Source organism: Callorhinus ursinus, unplaced genomic scaffold (genome assembly GCF_003265705.2).
Source record: "Callorhinus ursinus isolate GAN/ISIS: 27379988/994484 unplaced genomic scaffold, GSC_fseal_2.0 scaffold45, whole genome shotgun sequence".
NCBI lineage: Eukaryota > Metazoa > Chordata > Mammalia > Carnivora > Otariidae > Callorhinus > Callorhinus ursinus.
The window spans coordinates 1,336,470-1,362,743 of NW_027397107.1; the positions used below are offsets into that span (position 1 = coordinate 1,336,470).

Consider the following 26,274-nt stretch of genomic DNA (forward strand, 5'->3'; position numbering starts at 1 on the left):
ACTCTTTAGCTGTGGCTGCTTCCCCTTTCCAAGGCCTTGGTCGGGGCAGACTGTCCACAGAAGGCAGCGGTCTTCACCGGTGACACCCCCGGGACACAAGGGGGAGTGGGATGTGCGTGAGAGGATGCCTGCGTGCCCCCGTCCTCCCCCGCAGTTCACGGGGGCCAAGCCTCAACGGTCAGGACATGATGTAGGCAAGTCGGCTCCTGGAGGAAAAGCCAGCGTCCCAATGTGACACGGCTGCTGGTGGGAGCTTGGTTTCCATCCGAGGAGACTAAATTTCCAGGAAATCCCCGGAAAAAAAATAAGCAGGTGGGATTCCCCCCAGGTCTCCTGCTGTACTCGGGAGCAAGGCCTAAGTGGGTGCGGGAGGGAGCCCGTAGGTCTGAAGCAAGCCTGGGAGGCAGGGAGGGAAGGCCTATCGACAGATGGGGCTAGTGGGGGTAGCATTTTTAACTAAGGTCGCAGAGGCCACGGGGGCGATGGAGGAGGAAAGAGAGAGGGGGGAAAGCCAGGGGGAGGTTAAAATCGTGAACGGTCCCACGTAAGACAGAATACCGGAGTGCAGCCTGGAATGCCGTGCTAGTTTGTCCTTCACAACTGTGCGTGCAGGCGTGTGCTCCGACCGGCCTCTCCCTACTGTCTCTGAATCTCATCTCACCTCGCCACTCTCCAGCCCCTGCCCCGGCTCTGTGCTGTGGCTCCGCACCCCCATCTTCAGGGCCCACGCCAGGACGCACCTACGCGCGTGCACCCCCGCCGGGCACAACAGCGCGTCTCCCGGCATGTCTCCTCCAGTGGCTACCAGGCCGTGTGCCCCCTGTGCTGGGCTCCGGGCGGGCAGCCCCCACAGGAAGGCGGCTGTCGTGCTCACCGGGGGTCCTTCCAGAGGGCCCTTGCACATGTGGCACACCACGGATGCTGACTGGGTTCTGTGCCTAACTTTGCCCTGCTGAGTATTTGACCAATGGCCCGAATCGCAATCGGACTGATGGCATGGCTGAAGCTAGATGAGTTCTTCTGCGAAGTTTTACTCAGCAACGAGAGAAAGCACAACGTTCTTTTCTGTCCCCAAATGTCAGCTTGGGGGAAGTACAAGAGGAGAGCCTATTTGAATGGGACCTTCAAGTGACTTTGGAGGAAGGGCTCAGACTTTCCCTGCCCTACACGGAATGGCAGGACCTACAACACAGACGAAGGAAGCAGAAGTGTGTTTGGTGATAGCAAATGAAACCGGGCCCCCTCCCTCCCCACTCCCCCCGCGAGCGTGGCTCTCCGAGCAAGGACTCAGAGCACCCCAAAGAGCAAAGCACAGCCAGCCAGCCACCCCGTATTCGGCCAGACGCTCCACAGACCTCACCGCAACCCTGCCACGGGCCACGCCCCTGCCACGGGTCCCGCCCCTGCCACGGGCCATGCACCTGCCACAGGCCATGCCCCGCGCTGCATCCAGGGGCTGTGGCAGGAGCACCGAGCTCACGGTGTAATGGAGCTTCACAAACCACCAGGAACTTCAGCTAAGAGCCAACCGCACAACAGGATGTGCCGATTGGCCGGGCCAGGGGCTGGGGCTCAGCGAGGAGGCTCAAGCCGGCTCCTGCCAGCCCTATGCACCCACCTAAACACACTCGGGTGGGAGCACAGAGAGGCTTTCTGATGAAGCTGAATCGCAGACTCAAAGCCATGTGGAGAGAAGACACAGACCTGGGGTCACCGCAGCCGGGGAGCTCGGAGTGCTCCGAGAAGAAGAGGGAGCTTGGGAGTGTCTGAGCGGGAGAATGACGTGGTCAGATCCGCACTCTGGGAAGATGAGCTGGACAGGACCCCCTCTACAGGACAGACGACAGAGGACACAGAAATAACAAAGATTTTTTATCAATGTTATTGAGGTATAATTTCCAAATATAAAAATCCACCCACTTCAAGCACCCACTTCAGCGCATTTGGACAGGTGTCCGAACACCTCTGTCAACATATGAAGAGTTTCCTCTGCGCTCAGTCTCATCACCCCCCTGGCCACAGGCCACCACAGATCTGCTGGACGTCACACTGGATTCATTTTTCCTAAAATCTCATAAACATGAAATCAACCACACATACTCTTTTGCGGAGTCCCTTCTGTTACTTAGCTCACTGGTTTCCAGATTCAGGGGTGCTGCTGAGTGGACGGACACTTTGTTTCTTTTTGTTACCGAGCAATGCTTCCATTGCCGGGTCTACCACAATGTGTTTGTCCAATCTCCTCCTGACAGTTTTTGGCCATTATGAATAAAGCTGCGGTGAACTTGCCCACACAGATTTCCTCAGGGAACCTACATGTCCATTTCTCCTAGGAAGGCGTCCGGGGGTAGGACTGTGGGGGCCTATGATAAGTGGCTTATTTTGGTTTTGGTTTTTTTGTAAGAATAAGGTCCACTTCATTAGAAACTGCCACAGGGTGGGCGCCTGGGTGGCTCAGTCGTTGAGCGTCTGCCTTCGGCTCAGGTCACGATCCCAGGGTCCCGGGACCGAGCCCCGCATCGGGCTCCCTGCTCGGCGGGAAGCCTGCTTCTCCCTCTACCTGAGCTCCCCCAGCTTGTGCACTCTCTGTCTTTCTCTCTCTCAAGTAAATAACATCTTAAAAAAGAAAAAGAAACTGTCACATTGTTTCCTAAGCGACCGTCCCCCCTGATCCCCCCCCCCCCCCCGCCTCCTTGCCAACATTTGGCGTGGCCCGTCTTTTTAAGGTTACCATTCTGGCGGCTTCATGACTAATAACACTGAGCACCTTTTTGTGTGTTTATTGGCCATTTGTGTATCTTCTTTCCATGAAGCATCTGTTCAGAGCTTGCGTCCGTTTCCTAAAAACTCGAGTTGCTCTTTTTACCGAGTTGAACAGTGTTTTACGGGTTCTGGATACTCGCAGCGGCGTGTTTGAGGCCCAGCTGATGTGGCCTGAACCACGGTCACAGAAGGACCAACCAGGCGCAGGCCTGCAGGATTGGCTGGAGGACAGGGGCCCATCGGTGGCTCAGAAGGGGCGACAGGAAAGACTAGAAGGGCACACATGCCACCATTCGAGCCCCGAAGAGTCTGTGACGGTGAGGCTCAGACAAGAAGCCGTCCCAGCTCACGCCCGCTGCCAAACCCGGCACAACGCTCTGCTCATCACTCAGCCGCATGCCCACAGGTTTGGGGTGCACGGGGCAGACCAGTGAGCCGATCGTGCGTCCACGCCGGGTCCGCAGTCAGCTGGGACGGCTCTGCTCCCTTGTCTCTCGCTCTGGGGGGACAGTGGCCTGGGTCACCCTCCTCCTGGACAAGGCTGAAGCAACAAGGGTGGGAGCCCAACATGGAAACTCGCTTCCAGCCCCTCTAGTGGGAGGGGAGTGCATATTTGCCTAATAATCCAAACTATGATGCCCGCTATGTGGGAAGCCTCCCTGGGTAAAGAAAAGATGGGTCTTTCCTGACCTGGTTTTGTAGGAACCTGTGTTCTTCTGTAGGCCAACACTTTCCTTCCTTTCTGAGAAATTTTCCACCCCCACCCCCCAGCCCCAATCACATGGTTCCAACTGGAGGTACGAGGTGTGCCATGAATCGTCCCGACCCCTGAATTCAGCTGACGGATCTAGGGGTCGGCCTCTGACCTTAGCAGAGGCAACTAGAGCCTCCCGCCCGCAGGCTTGAGGTCTTGAGACACAGTGAGGATAATGCAGCCCTCGGCAGCGAGCAGGGTCTGGAGACGGGGCTCAGGGGCTGCAGGGGCTGTGTCGCTTTGGAGAGGAAGTAGGCAAAAATGAAGGAAACCCACACGTGGAGAGAGAGGGTCCTTGCTGCCCACAAGCCCATGGGTCCAGCTGCTCTATCCCGTAAAGATGGGGGATGTCAGAGAACCTTCCGGACTCCGTCTCTGGTTCCCACCCGTGCAGATACGGCAGGTGTGCCGTCGTTGATCTAAACATGAAGAACGTGTGTGTATCTGCAGCGTGCCCTTCCTCGGAGCCCTAGACTCGTAGGTCCCACTGCCCGTCTGGCCTCTCCACCCAGATACCGGGTAGACATCTCAGAGTTAACATGTCCAAACTGAGCTTTCTATTTCCCACGTGCCCCCCACGCTCTCCTCCCCCAGTGTCCCCATCTCAGGAAATGGCAGCACCCTGCACCGAGCCCAGAGCTTGGGGCCATGCCTGTCCTCTCTGTTTCTCGCTTACTCCACGTCCACCCGACGGCATGTCCCCACCACTCTGCCTCCAAGACGTGTCCGCAACCCGACTGCTTCCGTCCAAGCCCCACACCTGTCACCTGCTGCCTGAAAATGCACGGTCCCCCAACTCGGCTTCTCAGGACTGCCAGTCCCTTCCACTTACTCTGCCCACCCCCTGCTCGCCACTGCCACCCAAACACCGGCCGTGGCTGGCCACCTGAGTCCCTCGCAGGGGCTCGGCCAGGCAGACAAGGAGTGAGAGGGCTTCCTCCAGCAGCGCTCCAAGTCCATTCAAACCCCAGCGGCTGCCACCGCGTGGGAGAGGCACCACTCCCGAGAGAAAGTGAAGCTGTGGAGGCTTCTTCCCACCCGTGCCACACCACGTGGCACAGGGCCCAGAGGCTGGGGCTCCCTCCTGGACACTCGAGGAGGTGGTGCTCTCCAGGGGCAGTCAGCACCGGAATGTCTCGAGCAGATTCTGCGGGCCTGGCTGCGCGGAGAGGCTACTCAGGGAGGGTGGGCCCAGCCTCTGGGGCAGTGGAGGGCACCTCTCCGCGCTTTCCTGCGACCCCCGCATCAGAGGTGAGCCGCATGCCCACTCTTGTGCTTTCCCGCATGGATGCGGCCTTGCGCGCCTCGCATTCACTCACTTTGCAAACCCTCAGAGTAAACGGCACACGAAATAATCATCAGGGCCTGCGGGATGGAACAGGAGTTCCTAACCGAGGCCGGGCCTGGAGGTTTCCCAGGACGAATGGCACGTCCGGGAGGCCGCTCTTAGACTCTGTAGCGGACAGACGCATGCCACAACCAGCTTCGACAGGGTTTGGTGCAGAAAGTCCACTAGACTTCTGCGTGTATGTAGGTGTGGGGAAGCGGACATCACATGACATTGCCCATCTGACCATTTGTAATTGTGCAGCTCGTGGCACTGAGCTCACGAACACCCCTGTGCACCCAGCCCCACCATCCGCCTCTAGAACGTCCTCCTCCTCCCGGATGGGAACCCCAAGCTGTGCAGCGATCTCTCCCCCTGCACCCCCTGCTCCCCCCCACCTACCCCAGGCCCTGGCCACCAGCACGCTACTCCCTGTCCCCGTGACCGTCACTGCCCCTAACGCCCCTCCTGGACGTGGAACCACGGCGGGTCTCACTGAGCGCACCCTCCTCAAGGTCCATCCTGTGGCCCGTTCAGAATTTCCTTCCTTTTTAAGGCTAAACAAGAATTCATCGTGTGCACAGCCTGCATTTCCCTCATCCACTCCCTTGTCAGTGGACGTTGGGCCTCCACCTGCTGGCTGTTCGGAACGGCGCCGCCGTGAACACGGGTGTGCAAGCACCAGCTCGAGTGCCCGCTTTCCTTCCCCCGGGCCTGCGCCCGGAGGTACGGCTGCGGGGTCGCACCCACCTGACTGTGCAGAGTGCGCTGGCCGCAAGGAGGGACGTTCTGGGGAGGAGAGGAGGAAGAGCCGGGAGAAAGGACGTCAAGTCCAGCAGGTAAGTTCTTTACCTCCTCAAATAACTGAAGACGTGCTAGTAATGTTGCTGATTCCACCCCTCCACTCCACACACATTCACTCCCGTGCACGCTCATAAGCTTTCATGCGTGCACAGTCACCCACAGAATGCGCTCGGACGCGCACACACGCACACGCACCCTCGTGCACACACAGCTACTGTAAACGTGCAGGAGGCCAGACCATGCAACAACTGTGACAGGAAAACGCCCGTGACAGGCGCCTCGGAGGTGGCCCTGAGCATCCTCGGACGGGAGCGCACGGCAGGCCAACGCTGGAGTCGGGAAGCTCTGGGAATGCCAGTGTCGACCGTGTTGGGCTTTTGCAGCTCGCTGACTTTTGGTGACTTTTCTGTGTTGGTTGATCAGCGACCTCCGCTGTGAGAGGGAGACCCAGAGCTCATCTGATTGCTCCTCACATCGAGGAGATTCCTGATGACCGCGGGGCAGACGGAGCCCTTCTGACTGGGAGGACGCCCCCCTCAGTCAGGGCCCAGCTCCGCTCGCCTCCCCCTCCCACCGGGGCCAGAGCCCGGAGCTGTGTCCTCCCCAGAGCTGGCTCTGCTCGAGTCCAGGACCCTTGGAAAGCCACACACTTGGGACTTAGAGCACATGCGGATATGGTGTTTTGCAGGATGATGTGGGCAGGGCTAGCCTGGCCATCTCAGTCCCCGGAAAGGGCCCTCGCTTTACCCAACCCCTCTCCTGGCCCCTCAGGATGGTGGGGATGGCCCAGACGCGCTCCCGTCAAGCCTGTAGGCCCTTCCTGCTCAAAGGCTTCCGGAATGCCGTGTCCCTCGCTCCGCCTGTGTCACCTTCAGCCCCACCGGCAAGAGGTCCCCACGCCCTGGCCTGAGTCAGAAGTCTCCTCCCGGTCACCAGTGACCAGATCTTTAAAGGACCCCAGATTTCCGTCCTTCCCAAAGCCACCGTCTTGTGCTTCTTCCTTTTCAGTGTAGACTGCAAGTGATGCTTGGGGACCAGGCTGGAGCCATCCCACCTTCTGGCAGGGACGCAGCGCAGCAGGCGGAGAGGCCCGGGGCCGGAGAGGACGTTCGGCGACCCAGATGCCGGTCCTGGCTCTCCCACAGACCTAAAGCCCCTTGCCTTCGGCAATTTCCCCGTAGGGCTGATCCTCAGAACGCCCGTCGTTCTCCTCGACAGTGGCTCAACACGTGGGGCTCTCGCAAACCAGAAAGCTCCGTGGCAGTGCGAGCTGCTTCCCCACGCTCGAAAGGCTTCAGGATCGTTCCCCCCTCTCAGCGGCCCCTCACTGCCCACAGCGGAAGAGCCCGGACCCTGGGAATTCCGCAGCCCGGCTTCCAGGCTCAAACTCAGCCTTCCCGGGCCCATGTTCCTGTCCGGGACTCCATCTTTCCATCTGTACCCTTTAAAAACAATGGCCCAGTGGCGCCTGGGTGGTTCTGTCGTTAAGCATCTGCCTTTGGCTCAGGTCATGATCCCAGGGTCCTGGGATAGAGCCCCGCATCGGGCTCCCTGCTCAGCGAGGAGTCTGCTTCTTCCTCTCTGTTTGCTGCTCCCCCTGCCTGTGCGCTCTCTCACTATGTCTCAAATAAAGAAATAAAATCTTTAAAAAATTGAAATAAAAATTAGAAACAGAAAGACTAGGAGCTCCACTGAATGTGTGTTCACAACCTCGTTTCTAGTGCCCTGGAGAAGTAGCCGTTCTAATAAAGGTGACTTCGGAAGGAAACTCCCCTCCTTGGTCACCCTCGAAGCCCCCGCGTCTGCCCGGGGCTGCATATGGCTTCACTGGCCACACGGCTCCGGCATTAGAAAAGCTCGGAAGGACGGGGGTTTCCAGAATCTTCTATTCCCACTTCCCATTTCTCAGGTCATTTGAGCTATATCACGTATGTGAACAAAAGTGTCACAGACAGGGGAAAACTCAAACTCTCAGGGCTTGAAGGAGGGAAAGCCCCGTTGCCGGAGCTGAGCCCGTTTGGGAACCATGGTGTAGGAATGGAGGCGCGAGTGCTCAGAGGTGCAGCCCCCCGTTTCATGATAGACTCTGGGTCCTCTAGCACTTGGGACGCACCGAGGAAGTGCAGTGGTTTGGAGGCCTCACCTGGGAGCTGCTCACAATGCAGGCCCACCTGCCCAGGGCCCCCTCAGCCAGATGGAACCTGGGCCACCTGGATGGACATAGGAACAGCCTCCCAGGGGAGACGCCTGAGCTCTTCTCCCAGGAGTAGAGGAGCTGGCAGGGCTACAGGGACTCAGACTCACCCCCAAACAGAGGCGGGCATCCCAGCCCCCACCCTCTCTGGCCCTGTCCCCCTGCCGCCCCGGCCAGCCCAGCCAGGGTGGCAAGTCCCAGCCCTCCGGCGCCTGCCCACCCCAGGGTGACCATGTGTCTACCCCGAGGGGCTGCCCTGGTCTTCACAGCGGCCACAGGGGCCACAGGAGGGTGCCCCCCCCCAACCACACGACTCGGGCGGGCTGCCTGGCCCCCCCAGACGATGCATGCCAGCAGAAAGGCCTCTGCGGTCCGGGGCAGCGAAAGTACCATCTCAGGTTTTGTCACATGTCCCCAACTGTGTGTCTGAAGCAGGAACAGCCAAGCACTCTGACCTGAGGGATGTGGGTCTTGAACCAGCCCAGGAAGAGGGCACCAGTCCCCGGAGGAGGACCGCATGCCTGCGGCGAGCTGCAGCCCTGCCCGGGGTCCCCAGCCGGAGCAAGGAGCAACAGGACGGATGGAGAAGCTGCCTTGAAACACAGACAGCTGGACGCGTCAAGGAGGAATCTAAGGTGTAGGTGGGTGTTTGAGAAGGAAAACGAGTATTTCTGGCTCATCTACTCTGCACACCACACCTCATCCGAAACTCCGAGTCACGGAGGAGGAATTTGCTGCCCAGGACGCAACAGATCACGCGGCCAGACGCAGCCGAGTCCGGATTGAGGTTCGGGACTGCATCACTGCCAGACACAAGGATGAGATGCTGCTGGGACATCTTTAAAATTTCCACGTGGACTGCAGCCAGGGCAAAGATGTGTTAGCTCTGTTCACTGTGACACACAGGTGGGGGGGGGGCTGTCCCCGACCCAGGGTCAGTGGGGTCCAGCACAGCCCCTGGCCGCGGTCACACCGGAGAAAACACCCAGCGCCTCCATGGAGCGCCACCTAGTGCTCCCACGTGGGGTGGCAGCCGAGGCAGGAAGCCTCAGCCTCCAGCCCTTGCTCCCGGGGCTGAGGTCAGGGTGGCGGGTGCTGCAGTGGCCAGGACCCGTGTGGCCCCGGGAGGGGGCAGGCTCCTCACTCTGCAAGCCTGAGCGCCCGCGTCTGCTACATGTGCAGCCCACGACCTTCGCACCCGGGGGAATTCCCGGTCCGGGTCAGGCTCTCCCCAAGCCCGGGCATCCGGCAGGGAAGCCGCAGCCCTCAAGTCGCGCACCGCAGTGAGGGGGACAGCTGTGATGCCGTGCACCGTGCGGACCGGGGGGGGACGCAGGGTGCGCTGGAAAGCCTCGGACACGCCAGCCCGTGCCAGAATTTGCCAGGAGAGACCTCCCGGCAGAGAGCTGGGCTGGGGGGAGCAGAATTGGTGCTGGGGGGCCCAGCGACCAGAGAAACCGAGGCAGGAGGTGGGCAGAGACCAGATCCTAAAAGGTCTCACGCCATGTGTCAAGAGGAGACCTTATACCGTGGGCGGGGGGCTTGAAGCCAGGCGCTGACACTGTCAGATCTGCATTCTAGAAAGAACTTTGCAGGAACAGAGGAAGAGTGTGGGCGGGGGAAGCTGGTGAGGATGCTTCTGTAGCCACAGAAGACATGCCTGGGACACAAGCTCAGGCAGAGATCACAGGAATGGAGAGGAGAAGGTGGATGAGAGGCAGTCCGGAAGCAGAACCACAGTGGGCCGTGGCAAGGGCGTGAGGACACTCGAGGGTCACGTGGGTCAGGGACACGCGCCCTGAGGCACGTTTGATGCGAGATCTGCCTGGGGCACAGTGAGGGGGACGTGTGGACCGGACACTTGAGGGCGGGTGGTCCAGCGGGTCCGCAACTCAGGAGAGATGTTACAGCCGGATATCTGGACGCAAGGATTTGGGGTCATTCACGTACTTACAGTTCCTGGGAGCCATCGCAGTCACCCGGGGGGAAGGGGGGAGGGGTTTGGGGACTAGACAAGAGAATGGGGCAGTATTCAGGGGAGCCCTGATGCAGTCTGTGAGCTGGTCAGAGTGGATCCCATGCACAAGGCCGAGGAGGTGGGCCAAAGAGGAAGGAAACCCAGGTAGGCATGAAGTATGCATTCCCGAGGGTACCTGGGGGCTTTTCAAAGGGCACTCGGACACAGAGCCCCAAAAAATCCTGGGTTCGTGCACACTGTTTGGGGAGGTCTCCTTCCCCTCCTGCCTGCACCCCTGGCCCCCCCCACCGTGGTGCATTTCCCCCAGGGGATGCAAACCTGCAGGTGCTAGCAAAGCCCAACTCACAGTGTTGGGGGTCTCTGTTGAGGACATGCTAAGAACAAATCAGGTAACCAGCCATAACCAAGCAATTCTGACGGCAGGGACACCTGGGTGGCTCAGTCAGTGAAGCATCTGCCTTCGGCTCGGGTCACGGTCCCAGGGTCCTGGGATCGAATCCCGCATCGGGCTTTCTGCTCGGTGGGGAGCCTGTTTCTCCTTTTCCCAGTACAGCTCCCCTTGCCTGTGCTCTCTCCAGGTCAAACAAATAAATAAAATCTTTTAAAAAAAAAGAAAAGTAATTCTGATGACAGATCACTATGTGATTTTGGCAGATTACTAATTGAACGGCATTTACATAACTAAAGTCCTCTCCTTCCTACCTCCTTAAATAATAACAAAATGTTTCTCAGTACTGATGGTCATAAAAGACATTTTAAAAAAGGCAAATTGGTGCTGAACCCTCACAGAAAGAATGAAATATTCATCCGTGGATATAGAAACAAAGAGAAGAAATCGTTTTTAAAGCCCTATTTAATTAAAAGGTGCATTTAATAAGAGTGTACACTTATATAAAGATTTATAATACATTTATGTTATTTTGTGTACTAGTAATTGTAATGATAATGCATCCAAAAGAAGTTTTCGACACTTTGAATCTCATAGTTACAAAAAATTCAAAAGTTAAGCATTTCAAAGCCGGGCCAGGAGCAGGGACCGTCCACGTGAAGCCGGTGGCTTGCACACAGGCAGGCGGGCAGGTGGCCCGGGCAGGAGGTCAAGCAGAGCAGCGTGGCGAGCGATCAGGGTTCAGACGGAGCACAAGAAACAGGCTAAGTGTGTGGCACCCCCAAAGGGGAAACACCCGCCCCCAGGGAACTGAGTCGGATATGTGGGTGTTTGCAAGTGGAGACAATCGCAGAATGCTGCAGGTTGCTCAGCTCCACACCTCTGCCCCCATTTCACAGAAGGGGAAGCTGAGACCCCGAGAGACAGAGTCGGCCGCAAGTTGGAGACAGATACCTCCGTGTCCCGCCTCAGAGCCCCTGCCCCGAACAGGGCTGCTCCCTCCTGCCTGGCTTTTCTAAACCCGCCTGACCGATGAGGGGAGGAGATACAATGTGGTCTGTGAGCAGTCAGCAAGGGCCCTGGAGTGTTGGAGCCACCGGCCTGGTTCGCTCCAGCTCAGCCTGCAGCTCAGGGTGACCAGGGGCCAGGGAGGAGGCATTCCTCCTCTCTGGGCATCTGGGCTTCCTCGGTGGAAAGTGGTGCTCGACCAGATCCACTATCTGCAGGCATGAGATCTCTACAGAGGTGCCTTGGGGACCCCCATGGGGATGAGGGAAACTAAGGGATGGGGCCCTGTTTCCCCCAACACCCCCCTCCTTCAGAGCACCTCTGCTTGTACGGGCCTGATGGGGTGGGGTGGGTTCCACGAAAGAGTTCGTTTGAAAAAAATGTTTTGTTGGCTTAAAAAAAAAAAAAAGCCCACTATAGAACTTAGTGACTTCTCAGGCTTTTCCTGTTCCACTGCTTTATGTTTCTCTTGAAGGGTTTGTTAATTTAGTTCACTAAACATTTATTAAACACATACTATATCATAACCGTCTCTATAAACATAAAGATCACCACAACGTGTCCCTTGCCTCAATGGGCTTAAAACCTGACAAGGCAGACCATATGAGAAGAGATGACTATGCAGGTCAAGAAGTAGGGAGGGATTTTAAAGAGGAGGTGGCATTTGAGCTGGGCTTTGCAGACCATATAAGAGTTGGAGCTCCATGTCCCGTGATGGTGCACTAAGTGACAGACTGGCCCTTCATCAGAGCCACCAGCACACCTGCACGGTGGCCACAGAGAGTAAGAAGGTAGTAAACACGACTGGGCCCAGATGTAAGACGGGGAGGCAAGCAGGGAGTCAAAGCACTTGGGGCTGTTTCTCCCACGGCAGCATTTACTGATTCTGCCCAGGACATCGGAGAGGCTCAGAGTAATTGTGATGCACACACATCTTGAGAAGCTTCCTCCAGGAGTTCAGAGTCGGTTCAATATTTTTAAAATTATTGAGTGTATTTCTCCAAATGAACATGATAAAAAGAGCAATCATAGGATCAAGTCCATAAATGCAGACAAACTTTTGATAAAATGCAATATCCATTCTGGATTTTTTAAAAAGTAAATTAAGGGGCGCCTGGGTGGCTCAGTTGATTAGTTAAGCGTCTGATTCTTGATTTTGGCTCAGGTCATGGTCTCAGGGTTGTGGGATCGAGGCCCATGTCGGGCTCTGTGCTGGGTAGGGAGTCTGCTTAAGATTCTCTATCCCCCTCTCCCTTTGCCCTTCCCCCCCAACAAAAAAATGCTTAAAAAAAGTACATTAATATTAGAAGAGAACTTCCTTGCTCTAACCCAGAGTATAGACATAAATATCTACAGGAGACACGGGATGATCGTAGGACCCAGCAGTTCCACGCCGGGTAGAGACTCAAAAAAATTGGAAACAGATGTGCAAACACAATTGTGTCCTTGGCAGCGTGATGCACAACCACCGAAATGTGGGATCCACGCAAATGTTCATCAGCTGAGGCATGAACAAATGAAATGCGGTCTACCCAAACAACGGAGCACTATTCAGCCATACAAAAGAAGGAAGCAGGGTACCTGCACACAAGTGTAGTGAGGTGGGGTGGACAAAACCAGGCATGGTGAGTCACCGCGACCCCAAGGTCATCGTGACCCGAATGGCCTGTGACTCCATTTCAGTGTCCGCCAGGGGCTGGAGCATGAAGACTGGGCATGACTGCCTGTTGGGGAGGAATTTCCACGTGGGGTAACGAGGTATTTGGGATTAAACCCTGGTTTGCACAACACTGTGGGTGCACTGAAGGCGCTAATGGTAAGTCTGATATTAGGTGTATTTTGCCCACAAAAAATTGGCATTACCACATGTCGGTGGGAAGGTACGACAACTGGAATTCTTGTAGCTTGCTGATAGGAATGGAAGATGGTACAGCCGCTTCGGGAAACACGGGCGTTTTCTTGTAAAGGAAAAGTGCTTATGACTCCCATTCCCACTCTGAGGTGTGTCCCCAAGAGAAACAACAACATATGTTTACATGAAGTTTTCCTAAAGAATGTTCATGGCAGCTTTTGTTCATCACGGCCCCAAACTGGGGACGGCGCAGGTATCCCTTGAGTCAACAAACTGGAGTGCATCCATGAAAGGAATACTAGTCAGTGGTAAAGCAGAATGAATGACTGATCCAGGCAACAACGTGGATGCATGTCAGAAACATTGCACTAAGTGAACAAAGCCTTCCAGAAACAGCAAACACTGTCTCATCCCATCTACAGCATCCGCTGCAAAAAAAAAAATCAGATATGTTGTCATCTCAAAAGGGCAAAAGCAGGGAGTGACTGTAAACCGTTCAAGAGAACATTCTGTAACGTGATGGGGGCTTGGACTCTGTGTATGCATTGGTCCAAACTGAGCGAATGTGTGCGGGTCAGGAGGGATCTCACGCACACTTCACTGTCTGTAGAGTTTACATCAGGAGAAAAAACTATAAGCAGATACGGAATTCTAGCTCCTCGTATGCATGCTGCACCATTTAGAAGGAATGGACCGGTATCTACGGTTTACTTGAAAATTCGATCACATAATAATGAAACACTTCTCTTCATCCAACGATCTGTTAAGAGAATGACAGGCCTGGGTGGTGATGTTTGCAACACCGGTAACAAAGAGCATCCTATACATGTTATACAAAGAACTGATTACATATACATATGTGTATGCATGCGGATATACACATATTTTAGATGTATGCATCATAAAATTTATAGATGTATATGTATAAAATATAAGCGTATTTTTACGTGTTAGTCCTCTATATACTTATCTATACAATATGTGTACATTTTTCATATATATGTATATATATATACAGAATATAGAAAGAAAAAGACAGTACACACAGCAGAAAAGCGAGCAAAAGCCTCAAATAATACTTTGCAATAGAGCACACCACTCGGCCAATAAATATATGCAAAGGTGTTCAAGCTAACTAATCATCAGGGGGATACAGGATGAAGCTTTTACACACCCCAGAATGGCTAAGATTTAAAAGGCCAACAATGCCAAGTGTTGGTGCAGGAACAGAACAGGTGCGGCTCACATCCGCTGCTGATCAGACTATAAGTTGATATAACTGATCGCTGGTTTGCTGGATGTGTCCAAGCTGACAACATGCACACCCATGCATACCGAGACCCAAGAATCCACCCCAGGATTTACAGCAGCGGAATGCACGCAGACCGAGCTCAAGATGTGCTCTGTGCTCACAGCAGCATTGTGCCTAATTGCAGACGCTAGAGAGAATTCGATGCCCATCACAATAGAACAGATCCACCATGGGTGGTCTATTTATACGGTGGAAATCTATTCAGCAGGCTGAGTGAACCACCCGCAGCTGCGCACAGCACCCAAGCTGACTCTCACAGATGTTAAAACTGAGCCCCAGAAGCAAAACGCACGCGTGCCCACGGAGGGATATGTAGCCACGGTGCAGAACGGGCAAAGCCAAAGGTAGAATTCAGGCTTGCATTCCTGTGCGGTAAAGGGAAAAGGCAGGGAAGTGGTCTCCCTAAAAGTCAGCGCCATAGGGGTAGACGACTGTGATTACAGAAGGCCGTGGGGGAGGGGAAGCAGAAGTGGGAGGAGGCCGTGCTGCCGTTGCGGGGCCGGAATGTTCCACTTCCTGCTCCACTGCTGGTTACTCGGGTATCTGCTTCATAATCATCCCTGGAGCTGGGGGTTTATGTTTAACGCACGTTTCTGAGGGAGGGTGACATTTCACAATATTTTTTTAAGAGTCTAATGAATTACAGTGGGGAGAGAAGAATACACAGGACCTCACGTGTGGCGCCAGGGGCAGGGGTCTCACAGACCAGGAGAGAAGAGCATCACGGAGGTCTCAGGCCCACAGAGCGGGCGGCCCGACGGGGGCGGGAGGGGCGTCTGTAGGTCCCGCCACGAGGATGCCGACGGCACCAGAGAAGAATTCGAGGCCAGATGATGAGGGCCCACGAACAGAGCCACCACCCCAGACCAGAAGGTGTGTGCGCACGCAGGCACCCAGCCAAGAGGGCCAAGGTGTACACGAGGCAGTGCCGCCTCTGGGGGAGGAAGGGACATCCCGTTGGCTCTGCACAAAGCTCTGCCTCCTGGAGGGGACTTTCTCCTGTAATTTTGAAGCTTTAAAAAAACGTTTTTTTAAATTACCGTAAGGACCTGGGACTTGATTCCGGAGGCCGTGCTACACGATGGTGTGGGGCATGCAATCTTTCAACAGCAGACTCAAGTCTGTGCAATGCTTCCTTCGCAGCCCCAGCCCGAGGCTCCGGAAGAAGGAGCATCACCACGTCCTGGGCTTCTCGCCACACCCCCAGCCATCCCCTGTCCCCTCACCCCGCACACCCAGCCCACCCCACACCACCCCGTGCCCAGCAAGCCGGAGAGCACGATGCCCGCGCAGGAAGGGTTCCTCAAACATCAGCTACTGCCTGGCCCCATGCCTCCCCCGCCACGTCACTCCCGAGGCCGTGCCAAGGGTGGCGAAAGAATTAAGCCATGATGGTAATTTATAATAGGATGAAGTGATCTCATGGGTGGGGCAGGTTCCACCTGCTCCGACATATGGAAAGGCCAGACTGTTCCAAAGATTTTACCAGGTGGGCCCAGGAATGGCGGGTGAAGAGGCGCAGCAGAGATGCATACGAGGCGCCGGGGGCTTCTTCCAGGACCCCTCCCCAACTCCCCTGCACCTCAGTCCCTCACCACAGACTTCCTGGACTGGCGGAACATCTTGGAAAACCTCCTCTCCCATCATGAGATGAGTAAGACTAAGTCGAAACAAACACCCTTCAAATTAGTTGGAAGGTGAGTGCACACCCAGGCGCAGGAGGCCGTGTTGGGTCGAGGATCGTGTCGAGGACATCAGCACCCTCCAGGCTCCCCACTGCCTCCCTTCGCAGACTGGAAGACTTGGGGACCCCAGGGGCATCGAGGGGCTTCAGAACAAGGCAGTGAGGCTGCTGATCCCACATCCCAGAGTCCCCCTGCCACAGGGAACAGAATCTCTGCCCAGGCCCTCGCTCTCCCAGAACCTGCATCCGGCCTGGGTCTCGGGATCACGCCGGCTCCCACCTTCCCTTCCTGGGCGGAAGTCCGTGCAAGAACTCCTGCCATGTCTCCCAGGCCCTGCTGGGCGAGAGATGATACCCTGAGCTTGTCTTTGCTTTGAGTCTTCATCCCGATCGAATCAAAGCAACACGGGACGTTCCCACCGTAGTAGAGCAACAGGACACTGGAATCCAGCTGCAAATCCAATAGACTCTGTCTCGTGTGATGTCCAGTTACATTTCTGGCCAACACCTTCCGTCCCTGCCCCGGGAAGTCTGGATGCTGGTGTGGTGTGAATAAACTCAGTTGAAATGTTGGGAGCTACGTGTCCCCCCATCCGCACTGTACTGCAGTTCCCAGGGGTCAACCACTCACCTGAAATTACCCCGACCTCCCAGCATCATCCCCTCTGGTCTCCAGAGCAGGTGCCCCATGGGTGCCTCCAGGTGCAGGTTTTTTTTTTCTTTTTAAAAGATTTTATTTGTTTATTTGACAGAGAGAGGCACGGCGAGAGAGGGAACACAAGCAGGGGGAGTGGGAGAGGGAGAAGCAGGCTTCCGGCTGAGCGGGGAGCCCGATGCAGGGCTCGATCCCAGGATCCTGGGACCATGACCTGAGCCGAAGGCAGACACTTAATGACTGAGCCACCCAGGCGCCCCAGGTGCAGGTTTTCGACACTTTTCACCTTCTCCATCCACTCGGAGATCATCGTTCCAGACTCACTGGTGTCACCAGAAAACCCCCATGTGACTGGAACTCTCCTTCCAAAGCTGGCCCTGCCTCATTTGATTCCCTAAAAAACATTTTGCATGACATTGAAGAAAACGAGACAAAAATGGCTTAAAATGCAATCCAGTCGTGTATCATTACCATGTGACGAAAAGAATATAATTTAAAACTATTAAGTAAAAAAAAATTGTCCACATAGAGAGTTAGAGATCATCCATTAAGGACAGATCTCTGTGAAACACGTGGGTCATTATGGCCGAGGGGTCTCGCGTAAACCTCACCGACGGTGAATCAAATTAAAAGTTCACCTTCACTTCAAACTTTTGCCCTTGAATTCTTTAATATTCGCAATAGCTCATTTCTCTCATTTTGAGCCTTCAGGCTCCATTACATCTAAGTGTCTGCTGGTTTGAACCACCTAAAGGCTTTTTTTTTTTTAAACCTTAGATCTTTGGACAGTACAGTGTTTTAATTAGACTTAATAATTTTTCAGTTCCCATTTTCTAGTCTCTTCCCTGTTACATCAACTATGTATGGGCAGATGCTCAGACACAGCTGTTCTTTCCATGATGAAGCACCAGACACTATCATAATCTCAAAATGTACAGGTTTCCCTCATGACTAGACGAAGTTTAGTGGGGAAAATTTTTTGTCTCTTCAAGCGATCTTTTGAAATGTGTTTACTCTGTACGGTGTTTTCGCATCTTTACAAAGCGTGGCCCGCAGCTCTACCTGAAGGAATGGAAGCACAGAATCTGGCAGAACCAGAAGGGCAGCTCCCTCCTGGGTGAGGCGGGACAGCCCACCGGGGGACAGAAGCCTCAGGGTACTCCGGGGAGGCCAGCAACCGACACACAACGCCCGAAGCAGGCCCTCCTCAGCCTCTGCCTCATCTTCACCAGGCAGCAGTCCCACTTGACCAGACAGCCAAGCATGCTAGTTAAGAGCCGGGGGCCAGCGCACATGGGTTCAAATTCCGGCTCTGCCACTTCATGGCTGTGTGGCCTTGAGCGAGTTACTTAATCACCCTGTGACTCGGTTTCCCCATGTGTAAAACAGGGATAGTAACAGTACCTATTCCACGGGGCTGCTGCGGAAAGCCTACAGTGGGGCCTGGAGCATAGTAAGTGCTCAATAAACACGAGTTACTACCATTGTCTCTACGGGCTGGAGCTCAGGGTCTGGGCATCTGGAACCTCCCTCCTCATTTTTTCTCCCTCTCCAATCTCCCCCCAATTCCTGCCCACATTTTTTTTTTAAGATTTTATTTATTTATTTGAGAAAGAGAGAAGGAGAAGCAGACTCCCCACTGAACCAGGAGCTTGACGTGGGACCCAATCCCAGGACCCTGAGATCATGGCCTGAGCCGAAGGCAGACGCTTCACCAACAGAGCCACCCAGGTGTCCCCTTACCCACATTTGTTTACCCCTAGAGACCAAAGTCCTCATTCCCTCATTTTTTTCTTACAATAGCCCTAGAGTTTCTATCAGGAAAACCCTAATCACTTCACACAAAAAAACAGAAGGTCTCCTACACCATAAAAAAAAAAAAAAAACCCTGATAAACTGGGCTTCATCAAAATTAAAATGTGCAAAGGAGGCTGTTAGGAAAGTAAGAAGTCACAGATTGGGAGGGAAAAAAATCACAATGCATGATCTATTTGACAAAGGACTTGTATCCAGAATGTGTAAAGAACTCTTAGAACTCAATAACAAGACGAACCCACCCCTTGATACCCTCTAGAACAGCTGAAAATAAACAGTACAAGGAACAAAAAAGTCAGAGCATGTGGATGGCGAGGACACAGGAGGATCGAGGTGTTCATGACCGGCGGGCAGGGACAGGAGACAGCAGGATTGTAAACGAAGTTTGGCAGTTCCCTATAAAAAACGTGAACTTATCGGGCAACCTCAAAATTCCACTGCTAGTATTTTACTCAAACACAAATATATCCACCCAAAGAAGTGTGCTCAGATGCTCATAGCAGCTTTCTTCGTAATTGCCCCGAACTGGAAACAACCCAAATGCCCCTCATCAGGGGCGCGGATAAACGAAATGGTACATCGTGCCCCGGAACGCTGATCGACAATAACGCGGAATGCATTACTAATACACACAACCCTGGGGGGACATTTTTAAAACATGATGCCAAGTGAAAGAAGCCACACACCCAAAAACGACATGCCACAGGATTCTATGCATATAAAATTCTCGCACCGGCAAAGCTGATCTTGTAACGACTGAGGAAGCAAATCAGTGGTTACCCGGGGCCGGGAACGGACGGCAAAGAGCTCAAAGGAACCTTCTGAGATGATGGAAATATTCTCTATCTTGAGTGTCCTGGCTGGTGGTTACGTGGGTGTCGACACTTGTAAAATCCCACTTAACTGAAAAAAAAACAAAAAACCCACTTCAAATTGTACACTTAAAATGGATGCATTTTATTATATGTAAATTTTGCCTCCATAGATTTGCTTTTTTAAAACCAGCTGGCTTCCTTTCTTCAGCAACAAAAAAACTAGTTCTCCACGCATGGGTTGGCAGGGGGTAGGGTGGGGGGCCGTTTTTTAAAAACACCATTACTGGATTTGCACTCCCTGGAGGGGAGGTGTCTCAGTAGTCCCTGGGAAGGCTGTTGTATCCTGACTCCCCTGCCCCCCCCAAAAAAGGGTACATGAGTCTTTTTTTTTTTTTTAGCTTTTATTTATTTATTTGACAGAGAGAGATAGCAAGAGCAGGAACACAAGCAGGGCGAGTGGGAGAGGGAGAAGCAGGCTTCCTGTTGAACAGGGAACCCCATGTGGGGCTCGATCCCAGGACCCCAGGATCATGACCTGAGTCGAAGGCAGATGCTTAACGACTGAGCCACCCCGGCATCCCTACATGAGTCTTTCAAGGAGCATTAAAGATGGGAGAAAGGAGAAAATTCATACCCTATCACCCTGCAGCTCCTTCCTCCCCTCAGGAAACTTCCGTCTGGGGGGTCAGGGCAGCAGAGGAAAGCTCGGGGCAAGGTCCCCATCCCCATCCTTCTGCGGCTGAGGTCCAGGGGCAGAGAGGGAAACGGGTGGAAAGATGCTTTCATAGCCTCTCCCGGCAGCGCTCAGACCCCTGGGGAGAGAAGCTGGGGCAGCGGACACTCCCCGTGCGGTCAGAGCTGGTCACACGAGAGAAAGTCAGGCTGTCTGGACCAAGAGCCATACAGAGGTCCAGACGGAGCTGCAACGCGGCCTCCCCCCTCCTCCCTCTCCATCTCCCCCACCCCCAGCCCCGCGCCAACGCTGTTGGGTCTAACCGCAGATTCACCCCTTTCCTGGAACTCTCCTGCCCCCCAGCCCTCCCCGCACTCAGCATTGGTGCTCCCCCTCTGTCCTCCCTGTAGTCCATCCACAGCTGCCAAGTGTCTTTCAAAAAAGTAAACTAGAAGGCTCTCTGCTTAGAACCCTTCAAAGGCATGTGGATACTTTTAGGAAGAATTCCAAAGTCCTTCTTTGCCCTTTGAGGCTTCCTGCCAGGCTCGCAGGAGCTCCTTCTCTCGTGGGGTGCTTCGGTCACCCCAGGCTTCTCTCACCTCCAACACATGCTCTCTCCTGCCCCAGGGCCTTGGCACATACTGCTCTCCCTCCTTGGATGTTCTTCTCTACACTCTTCACCTGGGCCACACGTCAGGCTTCGATCTAGAAGCCATATCCTGCCCCCTTGTGCTCACACGGCAGCCTATAATTTTTCTCTTCACAGAACGTGTCCTGTTCTTTAATTATACACGTAGCCCTGTGATGATTTGTTTCATGCTTGTTGCCCTAACTGTACTTCCTAAAGACAGCAACAGACGTGTGCTCTTCCCTCAGTTCTTGACGCCTAGAAATCATGCCTGACACTTAAGAGGCCTAAGTAGATAGTCCTTAAATGGACAGATGAATGAACAGAGGAGTGTTTTAAAATGTAGGTTTTATGATTTTGGGGGGTATGGCAGGGCCAAGAGATCAGGAGTCAAGTGCCATTGAAAAAAAAATAGTGTGTTATATTCATAGATCTTGAGAGAAGGGCACACATGGGGGACACGCATGGAGGCACCAGGGATGGTCAGCAGGCAAGGGGAGTGGCGGGGTTTGGAAATTGGGGCAGGAACCTTTACTGTGGTTTCCATGGGAAGGAAGAGATGAGGCAGCATAAGAAGGCTTACAGTGGGCTAATTCGAATGATCTCAGCCATCTCTGAGCATAATAGGGGTGTCCTTAGTTGGCTGGTAGGGGGTCCAGGGGTAATTAGGATAGGTGGGTAGTGGCCCCAACAGAAGGGCCCTGGAGGGTGTGGATTCTGGACGGGTGGCTTTGCATTTGAAAGGTGCTTGTTTACTGTCTCCAGGAGGGACCTGGCCAGGCCTGGGAAGGACAGTCCCTGTGGGGTGACAGGGGCCTCAAGACAGCAAAGCATCAGAATACAGCACACAGAAGCCATGATGAACACAAGGGACAAACCCAGTCTTCAATCTGAATCAATTCCCCAGAGGACTGGTCCTTCAGTTATGACCACACACACAAGTGCGCGTCAACACACACACATGCACACACCACCAACCACAGCACAGTAGGATCAGAGACAGCAGCAGCCCCTGGGAGCTCAAAGTAGGGCTCGCCACCTTCTTTCCAGAAGCAGAATGGACCCTTTTTCCTTCTTGTTTCTTTTGCACCAGGATTATCAGTGACAGGAACTGCCTCCCCAGCTGGATGCTTGCAGACTCCCAGAGGCCATGGGCTTCTATTTTAGAAAAGGACACCCACTCAGCGGGACCCGGAGCAGCGGCATAATCCCAGTGCCTGGGGAGGGCAGCAGGTGGGCCCCATGCTCAGCGGGCCTCCGCCGACAGCCCGATTTACCAGCAAGGACCCTGCTGCATTCCTCCCAGGCGTGGCGCGTTGGTCGGATTCTGGGCTGCAGACCACAGAATCTACCCCGGCCAATTTGAATAGAAAGGTATTTATTAAGGGTTAAAGACAGATCACAGAATCACTGCAGGGACTAATCAAACAGGCACAGGAATGTGCCTCCAGGAAGGACTCCCCAAACCACAACACAGAACCGCGCGGCCACGGGATCTGCTTGTGCATGATCAAGCATCCTCAGGAGCAGGGAGCTCGACTCCAGACATCCCCGAGAAGCCACCCCCTGAACCGGGGAGCCACCAGCAGCCACCGGTTCCATGTGGCCCCTGCCCCAACCCCTGCCCCATTCTTCTGCCCACGGAACCCAACGTCACATGCAGTCCATCTGGGTGGTAGAAAGTAACTCAACATCTTGTACCCTACGGGAATCTGGGAAATGCCAGTTTTAGCTCCAGGCTCTCAGTAAGGATGGGTGTGTATATTCATCCATGTGTCTACCACACATGGTTTGGGGCCTTTCACTGGGCCTGATATGTGTCCCTAAAGGACCAGACATGTTTGCTTTAAAAAAAAAAAAAAAAAAAAAAAAAAAAAAAAAACATGAATTGTTGGACAAAATTCTGTCCTTAAATCTCGATGGCTATGGCTCTACTCCCCATGATGCATCCTTCCAGATGCTCAAGGCCCATCTTTCTGGACATTTAAGATCATCGTTCTCTACCCCACTGGCATACATCCATGGCTTTTTAGAACACAGAACCAAACATCTGCCCAAACTCCAAGTAGACGCTGGGAGGCTGCGGCTGCCTATCGAGTACGTGATCCCATGTCCCAGCTGCTGATAAACCAATACGACCTGCTGGGCCATCTCAAGAGGCTAAGCAACTGGTCTGGACTTTACTCATCCGTCCCTTGAGAGGTATTAAAAAGCCCTTGTAACCTATAAGACACACATGTTCAAATCCTGAGTCTCCTATGACATACGTGTACAATTCAGGGCAAGTCACTGAACCTCTTGAGATAGCCATTTTCTCATCTATAAAACAGGCCAGGTACCAAGTCCTTTGCAAAGCCGTTGAGAAAAGCAAATGAGACAATGCACACTGAAACACCGGGTAAACTGAACACTGGGTAAACTGGAAAGGTATCGGCCCAAGCAAGCAAGCAAGCTACATCTCGTGAGCCAACGCCCATGAGTGGATCGGGGCCATCCGGGAAACCGTGTTGAGAAGGGTTCCAAGTGCCACTGTGAGGCCGAGGGCTGACCCTGGGAGGGCATCACAGATGTCACACACTTGATGCTCTCACTCTGTAAATGCCATCACAATGACAGAAGTCTTTCGGGGCAGCCTTAGGATGACGGGCCTCCGTCATTAATGAAGGAAGGGGAAATCCCTTGGAAGACACCACAGCTTGAAGAAAAAGGATTTATTTTCTTGGACTAGGGGCTGAGATCCCAAACAGCAAAGCCCAGGCAGAGCGTCGGGGGGCCAGCAACAGGGCTGACCATGATGCTCCTTCTCTGTCTGCACTGTGAGCTCCTTTTCCCCACTCCTGTGCCAAGTCTGCAGGCCAAGGCCCTCTTCCACCACTGTGACACAGACTTCCAGAGCCATTCTGTCCAGCGCCATGGCTGCAGACACCTCCATGGAAGGCTCTGGCCCCAGGCTCCCAGGCTCTACCGCTGCTAATCCAACCACTATTGCACATTTATACTTGGTCTGTCTACTTGCAAGCCACAGAAAACACCTCTGGCAAACGTAAGCAGAAAAAAAAAATCATTTAAAAAAATATTAAGAAGCTCACAGAAACTCTGAAAGGACAAGCAGACATCACAGCAAAGAACAGTGTCAAAGATCATGCCTCAGAACTGCCACCAGAGGACCCAGGCACAGTCGCGTGGACATTGAATAGTGGGTGTACCAGGCAGCCTCTGACACTGGCCACGGCCTCCCTCCCTGAATGGGTTCTGCTTGGCCGCAGCGCAGAGTCATTAATTATCTTCCAAATCAAAGTGTTGGGGAGATGTGTCTGAACGTTAGGGCCTCGGGCATGCGTCCATGCTCTGGACTCCACGAAGTGTGAGAAAGCAAGTCTGGGCTGCGGGCTGTACGGTAGCAGGTGGGCTCTGCCTCAGAAAGTTTGGAAGAGGGTTTGGATGCTTGGTGGTCCTCTGGGGCCACGGAGGTTAAGAGGTAGGTGTGTGTTTTACTGTCTCCCTCCCGTTTGGCTCCAAGGCCCAGGAGATGGTGGAGCCAAAGACGGGAGGACCCCGGACCCCTAAACCACTGTGTTGGCAAATACCTGTACACAAATACCTGTACTGGACCATCATGGGGACCAAAACAAATTTTTTTTCATAAAAAATTTTACTGTGTTAGGCCACTGGCATTATAGACCTCTTTTCTCAGAGCAGCTGGTGTTATCCTAACTTTCACAGTGGCCAAAAAGAATTTAAAGTTTCCACTTCGTTGCCTCAAGGGGTATCTCAAACTTGGCAGGTTCTCCTCTTTATCCCACACCTCCACACACTCTCGCTTTTATTCTCCATCTCCCCGGCTCAGAATCCTGGTCATCACCTCGCCTTCCTCCCTCTGCCTCACTCTTGACAGTCAGCCAGAGGCCAAATCCTACAGATTCTTCCCTGTCAATTCTCTCTTCAGCTTTCCCTCTTCTACTGCTTTGGCTTATACGCTGATTCTCACCTCTTTTTTTCCTTGACTCAGTCTCCTAACTGAAGACTGCCTTCACTGTAACTCAGCTCCAGTTCAACCATCCAACCATCCATTAAATCATCCTTCCATCCATCCATCCACTCATCCATCCATCCAACCAACCACCCATTCATCTATCCATTAAATCAACTCTCCATCCATCCATCCATCCAACCAACCACCCATCCAATTACCCATTCATCCATCCATTCAACCATCCATCCAACAATCCATCCACCATCCATCCATCCAACCAATAACCCATTCATCCATTCATTAAATCAACCATCCATCCATCCATCCATCCATCCATCCATCCATCCAACCAATTAACCATTCATCCATCCATCCATCCACCCATCCATCCAACCAATTAACCATTCATCTGTCCATCCATCCATCCATCCAACCAATTACCCATTCATCCATCCATCCATCCACCCATCCATCCATCCAATTTGTATTTATTAAATGCATTACCATGTGCTAGGCAGTGTAAACACTACAATAAATGAGTCTCTGACACATGTGATTGGGAGGACCAACATTAATGAAATGGTCCCACTAATAAATACTTAATTACAGGTGCTATGAAAGAAAATGATAGGTTTTTATGAGAGCATCATAATGGGGTCTTCAACTGGTCAAGAGGCCAGGGAACCCTTCCCTGAGGAGGTGACCTTTGAGCTAAGGTCTAAAGAATGGAGGTGGTAAACCAGCAAGGGGGTGGGGGGAGGGACAAAGATCTTTCAAGCAGAGGGAGCAGTGAAGTAGGGAGGAGAAGGCCCCATTTGGGATCCTAAAAGTCCAATGTTGCACAGGAACCAGTCTTTTTCATCGTTGGATTCCCGGGACCTAGCAGAGCAACTGGCCCATAACAGGTGTTTCAATAGTTTGTGAATGAGCCAATGAATAAATGAAAAGATGGGTGATGGGGGCAGACGGACATGAAGCTAGAATTCATGGCACAATCTAGAACCAAGACATAGAGCTGCAGCCTCCTTGACAGTCTCCCTGCTCCAGGTTTGCCCCTCCAACCCCTGCTCTAACCCATGGCCACAGGCGCTTCCGCCCAGCACAGCTTGTAACTCGCTGAGTACGATCGACTGGTTATTGTCTTACTCCTCGCCATGATGAGTCCTACAGGAACTTGTCCTGTTTACCAGTATAGCCCAGCACCCAGCCCGCCGCCACAGATGAAGCATAGCATATAAATATTTAATGAGTTGGTAGGCACAGCAGGCAAACACCAAGCATCAAAGTCAGTGGGGCAGGAGAGGGTGGAGTTGGGGGGTGAGTAAAACGTTGAGTCAGCCGCCAGCGTCGGTTGGCATGGACGGGGCAGAGAGCCAAATGGAGCGCACACATGCCTGTGGCGTTTGAGAGTCACATCGTGAGCCAAGGCCAGAGTCAGTGGAGGTGAAGGACACAGGTGCCGGGGACTCAAGGAGGATCCACAGGGCGGGCCCACAACACATGGACGACACCCTGGCTGCTAAAGGTTCTGGCTTACACCTGTCAGGTGACGCCATGGTCTTCAAAAGGAAGCACCCACACCTGACACTGCCTCCCTCCTGCATTGTGTGTGTGTGTGTGTGTGTGTGTGTGTGTGTGTGTGTGTGTGTGT

At 53.6% G+C, this 26,274-nt stretch overlaps 1 long non-coding RNA gene across 1 annotated transcript in view; it reads right to left on the minus strand.

Moving 5' to 3' along the window:
• Positions 1 to 1,053: 1,053 nt before the first annotated feature.
• LOC141370793 (uncharacterized) overlaps positions 1,054 to 26,274 on the minus strand; it is a 49,631-nt gene continuing 24,410 nt past the window's right edge. The window contains exons 2-3 of the long non-coding RNA XR_012375137.1: positions 1,619 to 1,829; positions 1,054 to 1,182 (exon numbers count right to left, since the gene is read on the minus strand). This is a non-coding gene — a long non-coding RNA (uncharacterized lncRNA). The remainder of the gene's footprint in view (positions 1,183 to 1,618; positions 1,830 to 26,274) is intronic.